Below are 21,059 nucleotides of genomic sequence, written 5' to 3' on the forward strand. Positions count from 1 at the left end.
ATTGCTAAGGACTTCCGGTACCATAAGGAATTCATGACCAACTGCCTGACAAAGCGTCTTCGTTCACAGGAAAATACTATTACTGTCACCACTCCATATGATGCTGCAATGAACTAACTCATATTTTGGATAGATGAAACCCCTTTTCAAAGAGAATGCCATTTTCTTTATCACAGCTTTGAGGGATGAATTCCGTTATCCTTGGAAAGCCATGGAGTTCACAATGTTACCTCATAAAGATCTCAGTCCTTGATTGCCCGCCTTAGAAGGCACTATGAAATAGGTGGCAATTGTAAAATAATTGTTGTGCTACAGAAAGGATGTTCTAGCCTGATTTGCCCAGCAGAAATGAATGTTGGCTGCATGCTCTCAAGGTTGAAGGAACTTAAGGAGAAAACTGACTAGGCAGAGTATGAAGAAGAAAGTGATGAGTTGACACCAGATTACACCATAGTCTCTTCCTACAACTACAAAATCGTACTCATCACCTACAAGGCCCTCAACAGCCTAGCGCCCCCCTACCTTGCCGACCTCCTCCATCACCACGCCCCCTCCCGATTCCTCAGGTCCATCTCTGCCAACCTGCTACAAGTTCCACGGACTGAGCGACGGACTTGGGGTGATCGGGCCTTCTCAGTTGCTGCCCCCACCCTTTGGAATTCACTCCCCTCCCACATCAAAGTCTCTCCAACCCTCTCTTCTTTCAAATCTGCCCTCAAAACATACCTTTTCACACTAGCCTTCCCCACCTAACTCCCACCTTATTCTTAGGTTTAACCTCTGTTTTTCTTTTATTCCTAGTCTGTCTTACATAGTTTTGATAGGGCAATATGTAAAGCGTCTAAGAGTACCATATTAAGCGCTATATAAATTTCATTTATTATTATTATTATTATCACAACACTGCAAAGACACGGAAGGAGCTCCAGGACCAACGTAAGCAGGCCCTGAAGGAAGCAAGAGGAGCCAGAATGGCTCACGCCAGTGGAAGTCACCAGATGCCTGGTAGTTTGACTGAAGACCCATTACTGCAGCTAGAGATATCATACCTGGAGGCATCCCGAAGAGTGAGATCTAACCTGCATACAAGGGCGTCAGTTTGTTTTTAGAAGTGGTGGGGACAATAACCATAAGCTTGAGTGTGGTTTGAAAAGTGGTGGGTACCCTTATGTAAGCTATTCATCCATTCAACGCTGCATTACAATATGCTCTGCAGTGTATTGTCAGGTGTTCAAAAACCAGTTTGTGTTTTGGCTTGTTTTGCAAAACGACGTTGGAAACACCAGGGTATTGGCTCGGGATATGTAATACTAATACACACAGGACAAAGAAAAGTGTTGGCAATTTAACACTTATCTTGACATCAACAAAGTTTACCAGACAATCAATGGCAGACTGTAAAGGGGGTAGGCTACGAAATGAAACGAGGTACTACTGAGCATCAGCCTTTTGAAGAAGAGCAAGGGTTGCTGGTAGCATAATATTATGCTGCATTAAAAAATGAAAAAAACAAGCACCCAGAGGAGAAGTGCATCTGCCAAATCCTGACCACCAGTAAACACTCGCGAAGGACCAATTCACACTTCACTCGTTACATCATGAGCAAATTGCCCGCAAATAAAATCCCCTAGAGTTTAGGATAATCACACAGCAGGTTATACGAGAACATATTTATGTCAGGATAGGCCTACCACTGGCTCCAGCCTCCAAGTCCAACGTCAAATATCTCAATCAGACAAAACAACTATAACCACATTGGCATAGCAATCAATTCAATTCAATTCAATTCAATTTTATTTGTATAGCCCTTAATCACCATTACAGTCTCAAAGGGCTTAACAGGCCAAATATTTGTCGAACCGTGTGTAGCTGCTACTAGCTGCAATCTATATATGAATGCATACTAGCTGGAGCACCAACCAGAATCAGATGATCACAATCGCTTAGGACCGTGGGTAACCTAGCCAGGTCATCACGAGCAAACAAAACCAGCAGCAAAGTTTACGTAAACCAATTTCTTACCTTATGTGGCCCTCCACATGCAGGCTAGATGATGTATCCATATTCCACGTTATCCAGTATCACAAACATGCTTTTTACAGGAAGCAAAAGGACCGCCTATTTTCTGAATAAAAATGTCAATTTTGGCTGGCTGTCTTGAAACTTCTTTATTATAACGCTGTGTGTACAGACAGCCCACGTAGCCGCCTGCCCCCTCCCCCTCGCAATGATATAAAAACAACAAAAAATCGCTATTATAAGGCTATTCAAGTGGATCCATAATGTCTAAGAGAAAAGCGGGAAGCGATATAAGATCCTTTTTCAGCAAGCAAAAATGCGCTGTAAGTTTAGAGAAATCTACAAATCAACTTGTTTTACGATGTTTGATATTAACTCGGTTAACTGCTAGTTCTCATCTACTGCTAACGTTAACGGTCAGCTAGCAGTTACACTGCAGTTAGCTATATACCGGCTTTAGCTAGTCTATGCTTTGCCTACTACAAATTTGTCTTCCACTTTTATTGGTTGAGTGGAATACCTTTTGTACAGTAGCGATTGTTTCTAGTGTTCCTGTTCCATATATATCTCAAGTTAATTCCATGATATTGCGTTAGCCTTCGCAAGTACTAGAAGTCATAAAAGCTAGCCTTCCAAGTTCACGTTCTCTCATTTCACAATGTTCAATCTGTATGCGCCACCATGGGAATGCAGACTCTTGTCATTTTACAACGCCATGTTTCTACAGTGGCTGACAGTCGACAAATCAAACGACTAGATACCAAATTGCGTTTTTCACACGTTTGAAATCTGCAGATTTACCACTAGATGTCCCTATATGATTATCCATACTATTCATAAGAAAAAACAGAATATACCCTAAAACTATGCAAAAAACAAGTACGATTTACCCCAAATCTATGCTAAAACGTTAAATAAAAACCAAACACAAGTGCCAATAAATGTTTTATTTATGAACCATCTGTCATCAGGAAAAGGAACCAAGTGCAACAGCACAAAACAAAGAAGTGCAGGGACCGGGAGCTGTGGAGGTGAGGGTCACATAAGGAAAACTTGAACATTCAGAAACTATAACATGAAACATTACTAACAAAGTTTAACATTTTCATAAGGTACCGGAACTGAGTGGAACAGAACTAAACAAAGAAGCTCAGGAACAGGGGGTTGAGAATGTAGAGGTGCAGCAGGTGGTTTCTAAAAAAAAAGATGCTATTGCACAATTTAAACATACACTACAGACAATTATAGTGAAGTGGGCAGGGCTACAACTACAACAAATATTAAGTTGATCAACACAATGGCAATTATGAACAAAAAACTTAAATAAAACATTTCAGGGAACTATTTAAAGAAATACTACCAAATTATCATCCATGTCACTGACTACATTACAGGAGGAGGTGCCTCAGCAGGAGGGACAACAGGATAACCCTTCCCAAACAGAGGAAGAGCTCAATACCCCTGAGGATATTTTAGTTTCCCCATACCAACCAGCTGCACAGCTAATTGAGCCACAAACTCTGCCCAACCGCACTCTCCGATTCCAGGAGAGCTGGTTCAAAGACTACCCCTGGCTACATTACAGTTCTGCAATTAAGGGAGTTTTGTGTTTCTACTGTGTAAAGGCCTTTAAACATAATATTCCAACAATGGCCAGAAATACAGAACAAACCTTCATTTCCTTGGGGTTCAGGAACTGGAAGAAGGGTAGGGAGGCGTTCGACAAGCACACCAACAGTAAGGCACACATTGTTGCTGTAAACAAACACACACATACACACAACTCTGTCAGGATGCAACTTTGCAGCATCTCAGAAAAATCACAAGAAGCAGCCAGGTCAGCACTGGTAAAGATTGTGAGTTCACTGAGGTACCTTGCTAGACAGGGATTAGCTCTCAGAGGCCATGACAATGATGAGGGAAACTTCAAGCAGCATCTGGAGGAGAAGGCTGAGAGTGACCCAAAACTGGCAAGCTGGTTGCTGAGAAACCATGCCTACACAAGTCCTGAGCGTCAGAATGAAATACTGCAGTTAATGAGCAACGCCATTATCAGACAAATAGCTAAAAACATCCATGCTTTACCTGTACTGCAGTACTCCTTGATAATGGACGGAACACAGGATATATCTGGCACGGAACAGATTTCAATTTGCCTCCGGTATGTGGATGCTGACCTTGAGCCAAGGGAGGACTTTGTTGGTCTGTACGAGGCCTCTTCAACGACCGGTGAGCACCTTTTAAGAATTGCCTCTGATGTGCTGCTCTGTCTAAACCTGCCGTTCTATGGTCTTCGTGGGCAGACCTACGATGGCGCAGCCAACATGTCGGGGCACTTGTCAGGGACACAAGCTCTGATCCGGAGACAGCAACCATTGGCCAACTTTGTCCACTGTGGCCCACACTGTGTAAACCTTGTCACACAGGCTACGTGCAAATCCACACCGGTGATAAGGGATGCCCTGCATTGGATCCATGAGCTGGGATGCTTACTTGCCCAGTCTGGAAAATGCAAGACCACTTTCAAAGACATTGCCATGTCCACCACAGGCTCCTTCACCTCCATCAAGCCTCTGTGTGCCACCAGATGGACTGTGCGTGCTCCAGCCATCAGAGCAGTCCTCAGCCTGTACAACGCCATCTTGAGTGCGCTGGAGGAGATGGCCTCTGCTGCAAAGGTCAACGACAACACTGCCTCTAGAGCACATGGTGTTCTTCAGAAGCTGGAAAATGGAAACACCGTTCTTGGCCTTCTCCTGGGTCAAGAAGTCATCACAAGGTTGGAGGGGCTGAACTCAAGTCTGCAGGCAAGAGGGAAGACCATCAGTGGAATGCTGAAAGCCGTTGAATATGTTAGGCAGGGCTTTCTCTCTTTGAGGGCCGATGATGCGTTCAAGGCCATCTATGACAAAGCTGTGGATTTTGCCGCAGACTTGGATCTCCAGCAAATACAGTTACCTCATGTCCGAATGCCATCCAGTAAACATGGTGGTCCTGCCAAGCATCATACTCCTGCGACACCAGAGGAGTATTTCCGGGTCCAGTTTTTCAGTGCCATTGACATGGCGACCACCCAGCTTCATGAGCGTTTTGATCAGGTGAGCCTGGGAAATCTGGTGAAGCTGGAGGAGCTGCTGATTACCGGAAACAAAAATATGGTGGTGAGCTTGTACCCAGAACTGGACCAACAGGCACTACAAATTCAACTGGCCATGTTTAAAGCAAATAACACCTACACTTCATGCAAAGAAGCTGTCCAAATTCTCAGAGGCATGCCACCAGAGGTCAGAGGGCTCTTCTCACAGGTGGAGACTCTGGTGAGACTGCTACTCGTGGTCCCAGTTTCATCCTGTGAGGCTGAAAGGAGCTTCAGTGCTCTGCGACGGCTGAAGAATTGGCTGAGGACAACAATGACCCAGTTGAGGCTCAACAGCACTGCAGTCTGCCATATCCACAGGGATACACTGAAGGATACACAAAAGGGAAATAGCGACAGCTTTCATTGGCACATCTGAGAGGCGGGTGCATGTTTTTGGCCAATTTTAACTCTCCAACCTAAAGACACACACACACACACACACACACACACACACACACACACACACACACACACTAGGCCCAAGTTCAGTGCTGGCACATTCTTAATTTTGGATTACAATACTCTTGGTAATGTTGTAATAATGTAGTAGGCTAATCAAACAGTTCAGTGTGGTTCAGAATAATTAATAAATAATCCATAATCCATTTCAAATACTTGTTTTCCTGATTCTTTCCAATTCATAAAATAGTTAACCCGTCTTTGGTCATCAGTCAACAAGAGTCATTCACTTTGTTCTGTTTTAAAAAGACCCTTCAGTCATCCAGCTGGTGTCAATACACAAAGGTCAAAAGGATGTAGGCCCGCCCTACTGTCCTACTGTCCAAACTGGCTGGCCCGAATGCCATTTTTCAGGCTTCGAATACACAACATTAATATCCCTACTCCCTGGAACCGATTTAATAGCTTTTGAACGTTAATTAGTTAGTTATAAAGTAAAGGGAAACAAGATATCTATTCTTCCTCCACCTCTCTCGCTTCTCTGCTTGGTGTCGCTTATAGTTTGCCTCCCTCACTCTGGTAACGTCACGTAGGCCTACCTCACGTAGAAAAAAAATAAACAAAGCTCCGAATACTGATTTAAGCTTCGAATACTATTTTTCCGAACGAGTATTCGAATAATTCGGGCCAGCCCTAAAACTGATGGCAGCTAATATTATTCACTTTCGCTCACTCCAAATTAGTTAACACTGTAACCGCAAACAATTAGCTACAACATGGTCTTGCCTAGCTAGCCTATGCTCTGAGGAAACATTATAAACGAACTGTTAGGAATAGTTACCTTGTACATTTTTGAGGAGTCGACTTTCTTGACGCTTGTCGTCTTCAATGCTGCTGCGAAGTGTGTGGAAAGCGTCTGTAAAACAACTATTAGGCTGCCTTCCAACTGCCAAGTGTAGTAGGCCTGCTGCTGGAATGATTAACCACAGGTGCTCGCACGGCGAGCACCTGTGTCCCCCCCCGTCCCCCCCGTAATCGACGCCTATGCCAAAGCGTAAACTTAAAGGTGGAGCTGAAAAGCTCAGGGACAAAAGGCTCAAAAATCTAGCCGCAGACGCCGGAAAATGTGCTAAAATAACTGACATGTTCAGTGGAGGTGCTTCGGGAGCCCCCTCCACCTCAGGTGAATCAAGCACCACCAGCACCAGTGGACAGGGCGAGGGGGCTAGCTGTAGCGATCTACCCATGGAGACAGCACAGATGGTGGAAGATGAACAGGGAGGAGGAGATGATGAGTCCGAACCCGAGGGTCATGGACTGAGTGAGCCGCTGCCGGTGCACCAGGTAAGCAGCTATTAACATAAGGATAATACGTTTAGATGATGGATTTGAATTTAGCCAGCCGCAGCGATATGAAAATGATGCGTAATAGTTGTGACAAACGGCTATGCTAATATGCTAATGAAAATGCTAGATGAATAGTCATGCTACACGCTATCATGCCTGACGGATAAGCAAGCACACAGCATAGCCCCACGATACACGCCGTTCACAGGTGGAATGCTGTAATAATAGTCGTTGGAAAGTTTTTATTACCACGTAGTATTACACTACTATGGCATTACACAGTGTATTTAGCGATGCAACTTGGGCCATTATGGTAATAGCCGAGCCAATTTATTACAGGGGGTTGGTGGTTATTATTGATGTGGTTGTCGTCGTCTTTTTTCCCAAACGAGGCTCTTATTTGTTTGCGCAGCTTAAACCTTTTCTTTTCGTTGAAATGTGTCTCGATGACAAACGATTAGTGTTCTATGGTGGGACGGGTTATAATGAAACTGAGAAATTGGGGAATTCTGGCCAACGTTCGGTTCTTCTGTGTTGAAAATAAGCCGCTTCCCCCCCAAGACCCTGCCAGCTAACTGGGGTAGTTTGTCTGATGCTCTCGGCTAACGTACTCTCACTCCAAATATAATCTGTCAATATAAAGTTCTAATGATTCAAGTCTAAATGTTCAAGCCGACATGGTTGCCGTTGTCTTTTTCCAAACGAGGCTCTTGTTTGCACAGCTGGAAAGCCTTTTCTTTTTCGTTGATATGTGTCTCGAGGAGATGTGTCTCGAAAGAAGCACAGAAAATAAAAGCGAGAGCAACAAAAAAAGCAAAATGGGGAGTAGTCTATAAAATTGCATTTTTAAAACTTGGCATATTTTGGAGATATCCTACAGTGTTCTTAATATGGGTAATTTAAAGATATTAAAATGACTTAATGGAGATGAATACAGTATAACTTATTTGGATATTTCCAAATAAAATATAACATTTAAGCATTAATGTTACTACAAATAAATATACATTTGGATATTTAGTTTAAGTATTGTATTATTTGTAATTAATAATTGATCCCTCTGTTCTTTTCTAGTCAAGCCAGACTGTTGAGGCAGATGTTGACTACTTTTGCTGTCCAGACCGTGCTACACTGCAAACTTTTTTGAACCACCATCCAAAGCAAGATGCTCCAAACCCAATAGGAAAGGTCTTCACAAACAAAGAAGGTACAAGCAGGAAGTGGCTGACATACTGTGATCAACGTCCTGCTTTATTTTGTTTTGTATGCTTGGCCTTTAGCAAGCCCTCTGATAACAGTGTATTCATTACTGGAATGTCTGACTGGAGACATGCTCACCAGAGAGCAGAAGAGCATGAAAAAAGCATGGCACATAGAGCTTGTGCTGAAGCTTATTTTCTAAACTGCTCAAAATCTGACATAAACAGCCTGCTAAGAGGAAGACAGCTAACTGCTCATAGAGAGCAGATCAAGAAGAGACGGCAGTGGAAGTGGTCAGAGTGATTGGAAAGAGGGGCCTAAGCTACAGGCACGAAGACAATGAGGCTGCTTATACTCTAGAGGACAGCAGCCTTGATCATGGCAACTTTTTGGAGATGATACTTTTGCTGGGGAAATATGATGTGGCATTGAAAGAACATCTCAGTGACATAATTCATAAAAGCAAAAAGCTCCATGAATCTGCATCCGGCTCAAGAGGCAGGGGTTCCCTTGTCACTGCTGTCTAAATCGACTGTCAACTCAGTGATTGACACAATCCTTAAAATGATCAAAGACAACATCGGCACGGAAATTCAAAAAGCCGGCATGTTTACTGTACAACTGGACACAACACAGGATATCACAGCACAAGACCAGTGCTCAGTTGTGCTTCGGTACGTCACTGATACTGTACACGAGAGGCTTGTTGCTGTGGTAAGGTGCAGTTCATCCACAGGAGAGGCCTTTGTTCAGTTGTTGAGTGATGTGCTTGATGGTCTGAACTTAGACAAAAGCCTCTGCATTGGAAATGCCACAGATGGAGCTGCCAACATGCAGGGAAGATACAGAGGCTTCTCTTCACTCGTCATCACAATCTCCTCACCATGTCCATGTGTGGTGCTACTCTCATGTGCTCAATCTCGTTCTTTCTGACACCACTGAAATTGTGATAGAGAGTGGATCTCTTTTTCATCTCCTGAATGACATCGCTGTGTTCATCCGAGAATCTCATCAGAGAATGAACGTATGGGAGAAGGAAAGCCACAGCAGCAGGCACAAGCGCATAGGACCCATTGGAGAGACACGCTGGTGGGCAAAGCATGATGCCTTAAAGAAAGTGTTCTCATTTCTTTAAGGCATTCTCATTTGGGAAACCGCAGGACTGTCTCTACATTGATGTTCTGTGCACCCTTTCAGCCATTCAAGACCAGACGACAGTGAAGTCAAATGTAAGATCCAAAGCAAGGGGATACAAAGATGGCCTTCTCAGACACGAGACCATCCTCACCGCGCAATTATTCTTGCGGATATTTGAGAAGACCCCCACTATCCAAATACCTCCAAACAGGCGGGATGGACATCCTCTCTGCCCACAGGATGGTGATGTCCACACACGAGGCCCTTAAGGAGATGGGAAGAGATTTCCAGACAGTCAAGGATGCAACAGAGAGTTTTGTGAAGTGGGCAAATGACAAGCTGGAGGAGCAGGATGAGGAGATGGGCATGGAGGTGGAGGTTTCACTACCGCAGAGGAGGCCAAAGAAGAAGAAGTCCATGCCAGGAGAGATGGCCCAGGATGAAACTTCCAATGACCCAAGCAAGACGCATGAGGTTAAAGTCCATAACCAAATTATGGACACCGTTATTGAGGCCATGCAAAGACGATTCCTCGATAACGGCAATCTGTATGCGGACTAGGGCTGTAACGATACGCGTATCAAACCGAAAATCGCGATACTCAAAGCCACAAACCTGTCTCGCGGTGTGAGAAGGCAGAAGCGTGATATGCCCTTTCTAACTCTTAGGTCAAATTGTCAGATTGAAATTTGCTAATAATTTGTCTAAATAATAGTCTGCTGACAGCGCCCCCTCCTATCGATGCCGTAAATATGTGACGAGATGCCCTCTCTGTGATCACAGCTCTCCGTGGGTACGGAGGATTGCATTTCTCCACAGCCGTCGAAGTCCTCATGCGATATGAACGACATTTATCCAGAGTGGGCCAAGCGCGAAAAAAATTGCCTGTGTGATCCTGTCTCTATTGTTTTGTGTGATTTGACTGGCAGTTTGTCTGCTTATAGGTCGGAATGAAGCGGCCACCGATTATTGACAGGATGGGTACTTTATTCTACCGGACTCGTTCGCTTCTTCACTAGACACACGCGCTACCGCTCGCTCTCCTCGCTCGTCCACTCACTCGCTGACGTCACTCACACACGCATACGCACACTGCCATTCTCCCGCACACACATATGCTACTCGTAACACTATGCCTCGTTATTGCGACGTTCATGTTTTTCCTCATCTATTGAAAGTTAGGCTATTAAACATGTTGCATTCTATACGGCCTGATTATGTCATTATTTAAGCTACATAGCCTAATAAGAAGCGCTAATAAGGATATTTGAATAAACCAACCAAACAGTTAAAGGGGCCCTATTATGCCTACCAGCAAAAAGCATCCTCCAACTGCAATCTTTGGTTATTTCTTTATTAATTTAGCTATACTTTAATAGTATTCTTTCGGTTCAAATCTGTTCAGTGTTCCAAATAATTTGTTATTAAATGTTACATTAAGATAATTGGTATTTAAGTGTTGTTTAAATAAAATGCTTTTTAAATTTAAAAGAATCGTGGGATGTATCGAACCGTGGGTCAAAAATCGTGATACAAACCGAATCGTGAATTTGTGTATCCTTACAGCCCTAATGCGGACCTCTCAATTCTGGACCCCCGAAACTTCCCAGATATCAAAACCAGTGGTCTTCCTGAGTCTGCACTGAAAGACCTAAGCAGATGTCTCATCAAATTTAACAATTCGGCAACCATATCAAATTTACAATCTGAACTTGAAAGCTTGGCAAGCCAGTGGGACATGCTGAAGCGTCCACCACTAGATGAGTACACATCCCGTACTGTGGAGGAAGGACCTGGTGGAGACCCAGAGATGAAAATTGTCAGCAAAGCCTGTGCCTCATGTAAAAACTGCCCCCTGTGTTGCTACCAGATTCTCCTCAGATTCAACCTGCTCACAGACGCATACCCTCTTCTTTCTCTGTCCTACAAATATCTGCTGACACTCTCAGTGACACAGGTAGCCTGTGAAAGATCATTTTCAACTTTGAAATTCATCAAGAGCAGGCTGAGGAGCAGCTTATCTGCTGGTAAATTGGAGGCCTTCATGCTGATGTCCACAGAAAAGGACATCCTCATGGGATTGGACACAGACAGTGTCATAGACAGAGTGGCCGAAAAAAGCGAACTGCTTCGGAAGCTCCTACTCTACTAAAGTAAGACAATATTTGTAATATTAGTTTAGTTTTGTTTCTCTTCAAAAATACCTAAACTTGATAGTAAGGAATAAAAGGCATAACACTTTCATTGTTGATTGTCTTCTTTTTCCTTTTAGGAAGCCTCTGTCTCAGGTTGTGGCGACGACTTGCTTTCACAAAGTAAGTATTATAGTTATGGAAATGAATGTAATTGTTTGGCTTGAAATTAAAACTTTTTCCCTTTCCCCCCCTTTAACATGCATTACATCCTTTTCTGTTATTTACTGTTTTTAGGGTTCCATTTCAGGATTGTGAGATTGGATTGTGAGGATTGTTTTTGGAGATGGACAGACGTTTGGTTTCTGGGTAAGTGAGCAGAAATCAATCTGATTCAAACACAAACGCACACAAGCACACACACACACACACACACACACACACACACACACACACACACACACACACACACACACACACACACACACACACACATGTAATGTATTCAAGTCTCACTTCTCTGTGTCTTCCTCTTTATGAAATCCTGTCCCTCTAGGGCAGGGGTAGGCAATTAAAATACAAATGGGTCCAGTTTCAAAAAAATTCCTCAAGCTTGGGTCCGGGGGTCTATCACACATTTTTTATGACCGTTGTTTTCACTGATATAGGACTGCATGTGTTTTATGTACCAACAGTCAAGGTGTGCATTATGATTCAGAGGCATATTTAGCCAATATAAGTACTTAAGGCGCTAGTAGTGTCAGTGTCTGTTTGGTCAACAACTGAATATCAGATCAAATGAAGGTCTTCATTTCAATAATATTTCAACAGTGTTTATTAACCTAAAACATTGTCCAGCAGGGGGCCGCATAAGTGTTAAAGTGCATTCAATAATATCCAACAAACAATACCACTTATTTCCACATAACAATTAAACACTGTAATTTAAATTTTTGCTATTCAACTGCACATAAAATAGAAAATAAAAACCTGAGGGCTTAATAAAAAACCTACGCTCCTTTAAAATTAAGAGCTGAACTTAACAATAAAAAAAATGATATGACTGTGCTAAACTTATCAGGAACCTGAATGATGAATGAAATGAAATAATGGTGTATTAAATGAATGAATGAATGGAATGATTTAATTAAATGAATTACATTAATTAAATGAAGAAATGGATGAACTGACACAATTGTACAACTCACCTCACACAAACAAGCAGCTGAGCATTGTCAGTCACATCAGTAGACTCATCTGCTGCTAAACTCACACAGGGTGCTTTTTGAATGGCCTCATACAGCTGTGCTAGCACATCCTGGGATAATGCTTCACTCCTTCTTGTGACTGTTCGTGCTGACAGAGGTATTTGCTTGATTTTCTCACACATGTCCTGCTTTTGTTTTCCCTCTAGCAAAGTTTCAGCCACGGCACTCATGCACTCCTTCACAACCTCTGCATCAGTGAAAGCTTTTTTATTCTGACCCAAAATCCATGCTACTCGGAATGAACACTCGTTTGCTCGTTGTTGGGCAGTGAATGAATAAGTCAACATGTTTGTAGATCGGGCATATTGGGCTTTAAGATCCTTTATTTTTTGTGCACGCACTTCGGATTCGAGAGGGTAATTTATGTCGAATTCTTTGTGCTTCGTTTCGTAGTGGCGTTTTACATTGCTGCTTTTGACGAGCGCCACCGTCTCGGAGCAGATCAGGCACACAGCTGCATGCAGGCAGAATGAACATAAATAAGTCTGTCCACTCCTCTTTAAAAGCTCTGTTCTCACAATCTACCTTTCTCTTAGAGCACGCCATCTTTCTCTTGAACTGCAATGAAGCTTTCTCTCTCAACTAAAGGCACTCTTTTCTGCGCTTGCAGCGCTTGCGTGCACCAGTCGCACAGCTCGTAGGGCAGGCTATCATCTGATTGGCTAACGGCATTATAAGGTTTAAACAAAAACATAGCCTACCATAAAGTTATAGTTAATTTAATGTATTTAACAGGTTTATAAAAGTCACCCAAACATTAGTTGTTAAAATCTCTTGGTCAAAATTATATGTATTAAAAAAAAATTGCATTATTAATATTATTGTTGCAATTGTGTCTCGGTCCGGAGAGGACGTCAGTTGGGTCCGGACCCGGACCGCGGTCCGCCTATTGCCGACCCCCGCTCTAGGGCTTCACATGTACATAGTTCTTACTGGATTGACGGGGTTTGTGAGCGTTGGTTCCGGTGAAGTCAGCTATTCACCAAGTGAGTAAACAATTACACCTCACCAGAACATAATAAACGTGTTGAAAACCAGATTTTTTATGAGCTTGTATGTGCTTACAGTTTTTTACGATACAATAAACACTCAAATCTAAAGTTTTGCCCAATTATCAAAACCTTACACTCAAGGAGCAAAACTCGGCCCCAGATTTGCACCACTGTAAGCACAATGAGTCCGTTCACACTTTGTGCAAAACAATACACACAGTGATTTGAAACACTAACACACACGTCTATGCATTAGACACAGAAGTATATCAAGATGTCACTTCCTTGCAATTCTAAAGCACTGACTATCAAACTACCACACCCATGAGCCAGTTGATTGAACACTGCCATCAGGTGTGCAAACACAAGATTGCTTAATTGTAGACACACCAATCAGGTTTAAGCACAATAAAAATGCAGCAGGTGAGTTCACCAAACTTAACCAAAATGGAAGGAAGAGGAAGAGTGAGGATGAGAGGGGAATCGGAGAAGGAGGAGAAGGAGGCAGAGGCCGTGCCAGAGGTAGAGGCCGAGGTAGAGGTAGAGGAAGAGGAAGAGGAAGACTTCAAGCAGGAGGAGGTGAAGCTCAAAGGAGAAGAGGTCCAACTTTAAGCAATGAAATTCGCGCAACTCTTGTGGACCATGTTGTGAACCATGGATTGACGCTGAGGGAGGCTGGACTGAGAGTCCAGCCAAATCTCAGCAGATTCACCGTGGCATCTGTCATAAGGGCATTCAGACTGGAAAACAGGTACAAAAATTACCTGTTTACAGCTTCTTACTGTATGCACCCCATATCAGCACTTTTGATAGCCCTTCCTGTGACATTTTACAGTAGGTTACATGTGTTTTGTTCTACATAGGATTGAGGGTCGAGTACAACGAGGAGGAAGGGCTCCCATTTTCACACCACTGCAGGAGAGGGAGATTGTGAATATGGTTTTGGCAAATAATGCCATCAGGCTTTGTGAAATCCAGGCCAAAATTATTTTTTCAGAACGTGAATCAGGTCTCTCTGTCCACCATAGCTCGTATCCTGAAGGCACATCAGGTACAAATGAAACAGATGTACCGAGTGCCTTTTGAGAGGAACTCGGAGAGGGTCAAACAGCTGCGGCATGAGTATGTGGAGGTATGTATTGTTCACTTTAGCACTCTGATGTTGCATACTGCACACGTAACCTTTTTTTACATGTTAATGTGCTGTACACTATCTCGATTCTTCCCCTTGCCCCTTTTGCTTTGTCTTTGTCTTTGTCTTAACCCTAGCACTTGCAAGTGTAAGGGCCAAGGGCTGAGATCTTTCCCCTATGAAATGAGACGCCACTCGGTTTCGGGTACGTCATCATTCATCGTCGCCAGCTGGCTGCCCCGTCACCAGAGCGCCGAAACGCCAATAAAAGCCAGAGAAGAAGAGCGATATATATATATATATATATCTTAGATGCTGCCGCCATCGTTGAAGAGTTGAGGGTGTGTGTAGCATAGTGGTGAAACGGATCAGTGTGTCCACGGTTCGGTTCAGATAACCGTTTTGGGCCTCGGTTTCGGATACGGTTCGGATTAGGATCATGTCCGTGATAGTAAAAAGGCGGACTTTTTTTTGACGGAGGGTTTGGGGGAGAAACACAAAAATGAATGAGACCCACAGTCTATTTGCAATGTGTTAATTGACTGCAATCAGACAACTTGCAAGGCTTTTTTGTGCAATAAATGTTCCCCTAAATGCATTTGAAAACATGGTGCACTGAGTGTAACATAAGGGTTAACGGCCGACGAGGCTTAGAACTCTGGCGACGAGCGCAACGAAGTTTAAAGCCCAGTTTGTTTTGAACGCTGACAGGCTGAAGGGAGGGGCGGGAAAAGTCTCATTGGCTCGGGCAGCACTGGAGAGAATGCATTCCGCTGGGTCCTAAACACCCTTTGTGTCGGACGTAGGCTACAGTAGGCAAAATACGCTACATAAGGCAATGCCTTCATGAAACCGAAATCCGCGGATCTCCAGAATGCTCCGAACTGTGGTAAACGAACCGAACGGATTCGGATACAATTCGAATCCGCTGCAGGCCATCTAGCTGGCAAGCTACCATATAAGCCAATGGAGTGGTGGTATACGCGCTAATTGTATCCTAAAACTACCGTTTGAAAGCTTCAGTTAAGACCTACAATACTATGCATCGTTCGTGTAGCACATTTCAGATCAAACCGAGTCATTATAAACATATAAAAAGTTGTGTAGATAGCTGTAAAATATTCCTCGCTTCAAGCAGCCATGTTTTTTTTAAACAGATTATACAACCTCACAATCAATAACATACAGATCCAATACATTGTCACCTGGGGCAATGTTTCATTCCACCGCTCTGCTCTGGTTCAGAACTGGTTTACACAGCACCCAAATTTCACAGTCCTTTTCCTGCCACCATATTCACCATTTCTTAACCCAATTGAAGAATTTTTCTCGGCATGGCGGTGGAAGGTTTACGATCTGCACCCCCTGGCTCGGGTATCCCTCGTTCAGACCATGGAGGAGGCCTGTGACCAGGTTGAGGCCACAGCCATACAGGGGTGGATAAGGCATGCACGGCGATTCTTTCCCCGCTGTCTGGCGAATGAGGATGTCGCCTGTGATGTAGATGAGATTCTCTGGCCATATCCAGCTAGGAGAAGAGACCAACAATAGCAATTTATGTGCTGTGTTTTCTTTTTTTTGGGGGGGGGGGGGGGTTCTTTTTTTGTTCATGTTATGTTCATGAAAACTGGGAAATGTTTTTTTTGTTGGCTTGTTGCCTTGAGCATATGAAAAAAAAAAAAAAACATTGTCAACAGCATTAGTCTTGTGTCCTGTGTGGTTTCTACAGTAATGCATACAAGTGTGTTTAGTGTTCACTGTGTGTATTGTTTTGCAAAAAGTGTGCGCAGACATTGTGTTTACAGTTGTGCAAATCCGAGCAATGTTTTGCAAATTCACTGTGTGCTTCACCCATACTACTCTATGCACTTAGAAGCAGAATTAGCCGAAAGTGTTTAATTTTTTCAACAGCAGAGTGTAACTGGTGCAAACAGAATTAAGTCATATGCAACGTGTGTGTTTCATATGGTAAAAGAATATGGTTTTGATAAGTTAGTGTCTAGTTTTTACAAGAGTGGTTCATTTTGCAAAGGAGCTAAGGTGTTTTGCTAATTGGGTTTGTGATTGTGCTATTCGTGTGTTGGATTTTGCTAAACTAAACAAAACAATCAAAATTGTGTTTATTGTATTGTAAAAAACGGTAACATCAAAGTGTGCATGCAACCCCCTCCTCTTCTCTATCTGTGTGTGTGTGTGTGTGTGTGTGTGTGTGTGTGTGTGTGTGTGTGTGTGTGTGTGTGTGTGTGTGTGTGTGTGTGTCTCTATCTGTAGGTTTCATGAGTGTTTCATGGACTGTAGTCGGTGTAGACAGACAAGGCTATGCACCAAGTGTGTAAACATATAAACATATACACATTACCACAACATAAAAGTGTTACAAATCAGATGTTGTATGTGCCTAACATCAGAGTGGGTATGTCCCCCCCCCCCCCCTCTGTGTGTGTGTGTGTGTGTGGCTATCTGTAGGTTTCATGAGTGTTTGATTGACTGTAGTGTGTGTGCCCAAAGAGCTGATTGGAACTGAAGAGCGCAGACAAGGCTATGCACCAAGTGAGTAAACATATCCACATTACCACGACATAAAAGCGTTAAAAATCTGATGTTGTATGTGCCTAACATCAGAGTGGGTATGTGCCCCCCCCCTCTCTCTCTGTCCAAGGAGCTGATTGGACTGAAGAGAGCAGATAAGGCCAGTTCATCGGCAGCTGCCAGGGGCTCTCTTCTCTCAACGTCCAGGTTTTCTGCCAGCTATCATGACAAATTTATAGATTCATTTTAAATAAACAATTGAGTGTGAAGTCACTGCACATTTCCTGGTGTTTTTTTGGTACCTGAAAGAGTTTTTTTTGTTAAATTGTGCACCTTTTCCACTAGGCCAGAACGTTTGTACATTTAGAAGACATAAGTTACGTCAATTTAATGGCAGATGTGCTCCGCTAATTATGTGGGCCGGTCTGAGCCAAAAAATGCCCGGGCCATTTTGTTCTCCCAGTCCAGCCCTGCAGGGAACACATATAGCTCGCAGGTAAGTGACTGTTAATTCAAACGGAACTGGTAAAACGATAAAACACACAGTCAATGACAAACCAAATTTTTTTTTTAATGAAATTAAAATAATATTACAACTTGTATTATCAAGCCAGTTAAGACTGTCCAAAAGTTTAAAGTATATCCATATTCAAGTAGTTGCTGGAGAGTATGTTGTCAAACTCAGTGCGAAATTCGGGGTATGAACATCGGCGTCGGCAGACCCTTTTCACCGGGGCACGTGCCCCGTTGTGGATCTGCGGTGCCTGGGTATGCCTGGGGCACTGATTTTTTAATTAATTTATTTATACCTTTATTTATTTTTTATTTAAGTCTGACTCATCTGGCAATCTACAGAATGCATGCTTGCATTTTTTTTTCTTAAAATAGGCCTATAGACTACCACTTTCGTTAGAATTTAAGTCCGACATACGGACAGAGTAATTAGAATCCACTTGCGGCCACTCGGAGCATGTTGCAGCCGGAGAGTTGCCTGTAACACAGAGCCAGGAGTTCGTCATATCTTAGGCTATCTTTAAGAAACACGGTACTAGTCCTCCTAGTAAAGACACACTAAAACATTGATTGTATAAAATTTGACACCCTGAAGAAATTTACTATTTGAATTACGTCAATAGAATGCATGGTGCCCCCCTCATTGGCCGGCCGCTGCAATGAAATGTACGTGACGAATGCACACACTGAGGAGAGAATCATTCTCCTTGATATCGACTTTTTGAACCTGTCCAGCACAGCGTCAGCGACCATTCACTCCGGCCGGCGTGAAGTGAAGTACACAGTAAGCGTTACATTTTTATCCTCTGGAAGCATAGAATGTCTAACAAATGTGTATGCCTTTCATCAAATAAGGTGAAGGGGCGTCTCTGAAGTGGTGTTATTAGCTAATGTGGTCACGTCTGTCGTTATGCTATAGTAGCCAGACAGTTTGCTAATATATTAAACTGTAGCGATAACTGTTTAAGCTGGACCTGTTGATCGGGGAAAGATCACAAATGTCGGGTTCACACTACATGCCATCTTATGGTGTTTCTCGATTCTTTACGTTCGTGTTTTCAGGGGGTGATGATCCCGTGATGGGGTATCCAAGTTGTCTTGTCAGCTTAGTTAGCCTTCACACTTGGTTGAGGAGCACAATGGGGCAAGATAGGCTTCATCATCTTGCCATCATGTCGGTTGAGCGAGGAGAACTCTCCAAATTAAGCCAGTCACAATTGATCGACAGCTTCGCAAAAATGAAGCAGAGGCGCTACCGTTTACTGTTAAAAAAATGAACAGCTCCCCTATCTTTCTGGCCATGATATACACACCTCATAGGATCATCACCATCACACCATCATAGGATGGTCTGAAATAGAAATGATAAACACAGACATGTATGTATGTAGAGGTGTTTTTTTGTTTTTCCTTTTACAGTTGCACATTTCAAGTTTTCAGTTTTCAAGTTCATGTTTGCTGACAGATATTTAATGAAGATACACTTTATGATAATAAATAAGTGCTATAAAATATTTGCTCGCGTGCTTGCATTAATTATCTGTGCCCATGCTTTTTTTAAATAAATAATTGGCCAAATTTTTTTTTGCTCGCGCGCTCTCGCTTTTTTTTTTTGTGCCCTGTTGTGCCCCTGTATGGTATTGGGTGAGCTGACGCCCCTGGGTATGAACTGTAAGTACACGGTAGTTCAAGGGTAGCTCCACAGGTATGACCAATGGGCCTTCTGCTGAGCCCGGTTTCAGCGTTGAAGCAAACCAATATTTTGCCAACACATATGACAGAAGACCCAGTGCAGAAACGCAGGATTTTTTCTGCTTGGGTTGGTTCAGCATTTTTCACATACCGTTTCAGGTGGTTAAAGGTTGTCTCTTCTCTCTGAGACAGCACCACGTTGGAAGTTTCCAACAGTTGAAACACTCTTTTGCCTGTGGCCTTCTTTGACTCATACAGAGACAACACACTTTGCTTGTTTGACAACCTCATCTGTACAAGTGCCATAGATGTGGAGAAGCAATCGAGTATATATTTTGGCTCTTGGAGAATGGCTTTGTGAGCCATTATTTTGATGGCAGGCTCCATGTTTTTCTTTGGAGGTAGGATATGGGAACCCATCCTTGTGAAAAGGTCAAGCAATTCCTCTTCATCACTTTCCTCCATTGTGCCCTGGAGAGCTTTTTCAACAGCTGATCTCTCAACAGAAGGGAGGTATTCGAGAAATGAGCTCATCAGGATGTCAGTATCAACTGAGTCAATTCCATGGATGCAGGCTAAAATGAAAGCCTTTGAAAGCCTCACTGGCATGACACCATGTTCCAGGAATCCTTTCACCCAGATTCGACCAACTGCTTGCCATTTAACCTCAGAGAAATCTGGCCTCAGCTTTGGAACTCGCTCCGATTCCCCTTCACACTGTTCAAGAAACTGCTCCCAGAATGCAGTGTAAACTTCCCTTGACACTCCGACGTCACCAATAGCTTTTTCATTGACAAAGTCCATCGTCAGACTCAAATTCAAAATGCTCCACAACAAGACTAGTCGATCATCTTTGGCTACTGAAACAGTTGATGAGTTGGTGTCAAAAAATCTGCTTGTACAACACAATGGAATTCCTTCTATGATGCCCTGGCTTGAATCTGTGGAATATACATGGCAGACCTTAACACCATCTCCTCCAAAATAGGACTGACAGCGATAACAAAAAGGGAACGCCAGTTTTTAAAGGAGTACTGTACTGCGATGAAGCCCCTTACAGTTGCTTTAGATATAAGACTGAAGCCCTTAAAAGTGGCCTGCAAATAATGAGGGACCTTCCTGACGCCATAGTCAAAGTAAGAACCCATGAATTGAATACTTTATTATTTATTAAGTGAACATTGCTGTAGTACTCATAATAATAAATACTATTAATTATAATAATAATAATAACTCTGATTTGTGTGGATACTGTGGCAGACGCCAGGGAGGAGTGAGGGGAGTGGTAGGTCTGGCAACCTGCTGGCCCCAGCCCCCAAGCCATATATGGACTTCCTCCCTCTAACGAGGCAAGCCTGGGGATCGTTAGGCAGGGGTGCTGGGGCTTAAGAGGGCTAGCAAACAGACATGTGGGAAGGGGGAGAGGAAGCGGATCAGGGTGGAGTAGTGGCGTGCTAGTGGCGGTGTTTTCAAATTGTTTATTACTTCAAGTTGTTGGCTTCAGAACAACGGCTAAAGGAGATTTCTGAATAGGTTGATTTTTGGGTTGTTCAGCTTGGG

The 21,059-nt window shown here is 43.2% G+C and overlaps 2 long non-coding RNA genes across 4 annotated transcripts; one reads left to right on the forward strand and one right to left on the reverse strand.

The window, feature by feature from the left end:
- Positions 1-4,312: 4,312 nt before the first annotated feature.
- Positions 4,313-6,547, reverse strand: LOC132446567 (uncharacterized). Of its 3 annotated transcripts, none has more exons than XR_009522919.1 (3): positions 6,399-6,547; positions 5,256-5,368; positions 4,313-5,150 (listed from the first exon to the last, which is right to left on the reverse strand). It is a non-coding gene; the product is annotated as an uncharacterized LOC132446567 (long non-coding RNA). The 3 variants fall into 3 exon arrangements; XR_009522920.1 differs by having other exon boundaries at positions 4,313-5,153; XR_009522918.1 differs by lacking the exon at positions 6,399-6,547 and having other exon boundaries at positions 4,313-4,820; positions 4,978-5,150; positions 5,256-5,481.
- Positions 6,548-13,543: 6,996 nt separating this feature from the next.
- On the forward strand, positions 13,544-17,730 carry LOC132446661 (uncharacterized). The gene is made up of 4 exons (XR_009522948.1): positions 13,544-13,627; positions 17,037-17,093; positions 17,232-17,315; positions 17,425-17,730. It is a non-coding gene; the product is annotated as an uncharacterized LOC132446661 (long non-coding RNA).
- Positions 17,731-21,059: the final 3,329 nt, after the last annotated feature.

This window comes from Gadus macrocephalus, chromosome 18 (genome assembly GCF_031168955.1).
Source record: "Gadus macrocephalus chromosome 18, ASM3116895v1".
NCBI lineage: Eukaryota > Metazoa > Chordata > Actinopteri > Gadiformes > Gadidae > Gadus > Gadus macrocephalus.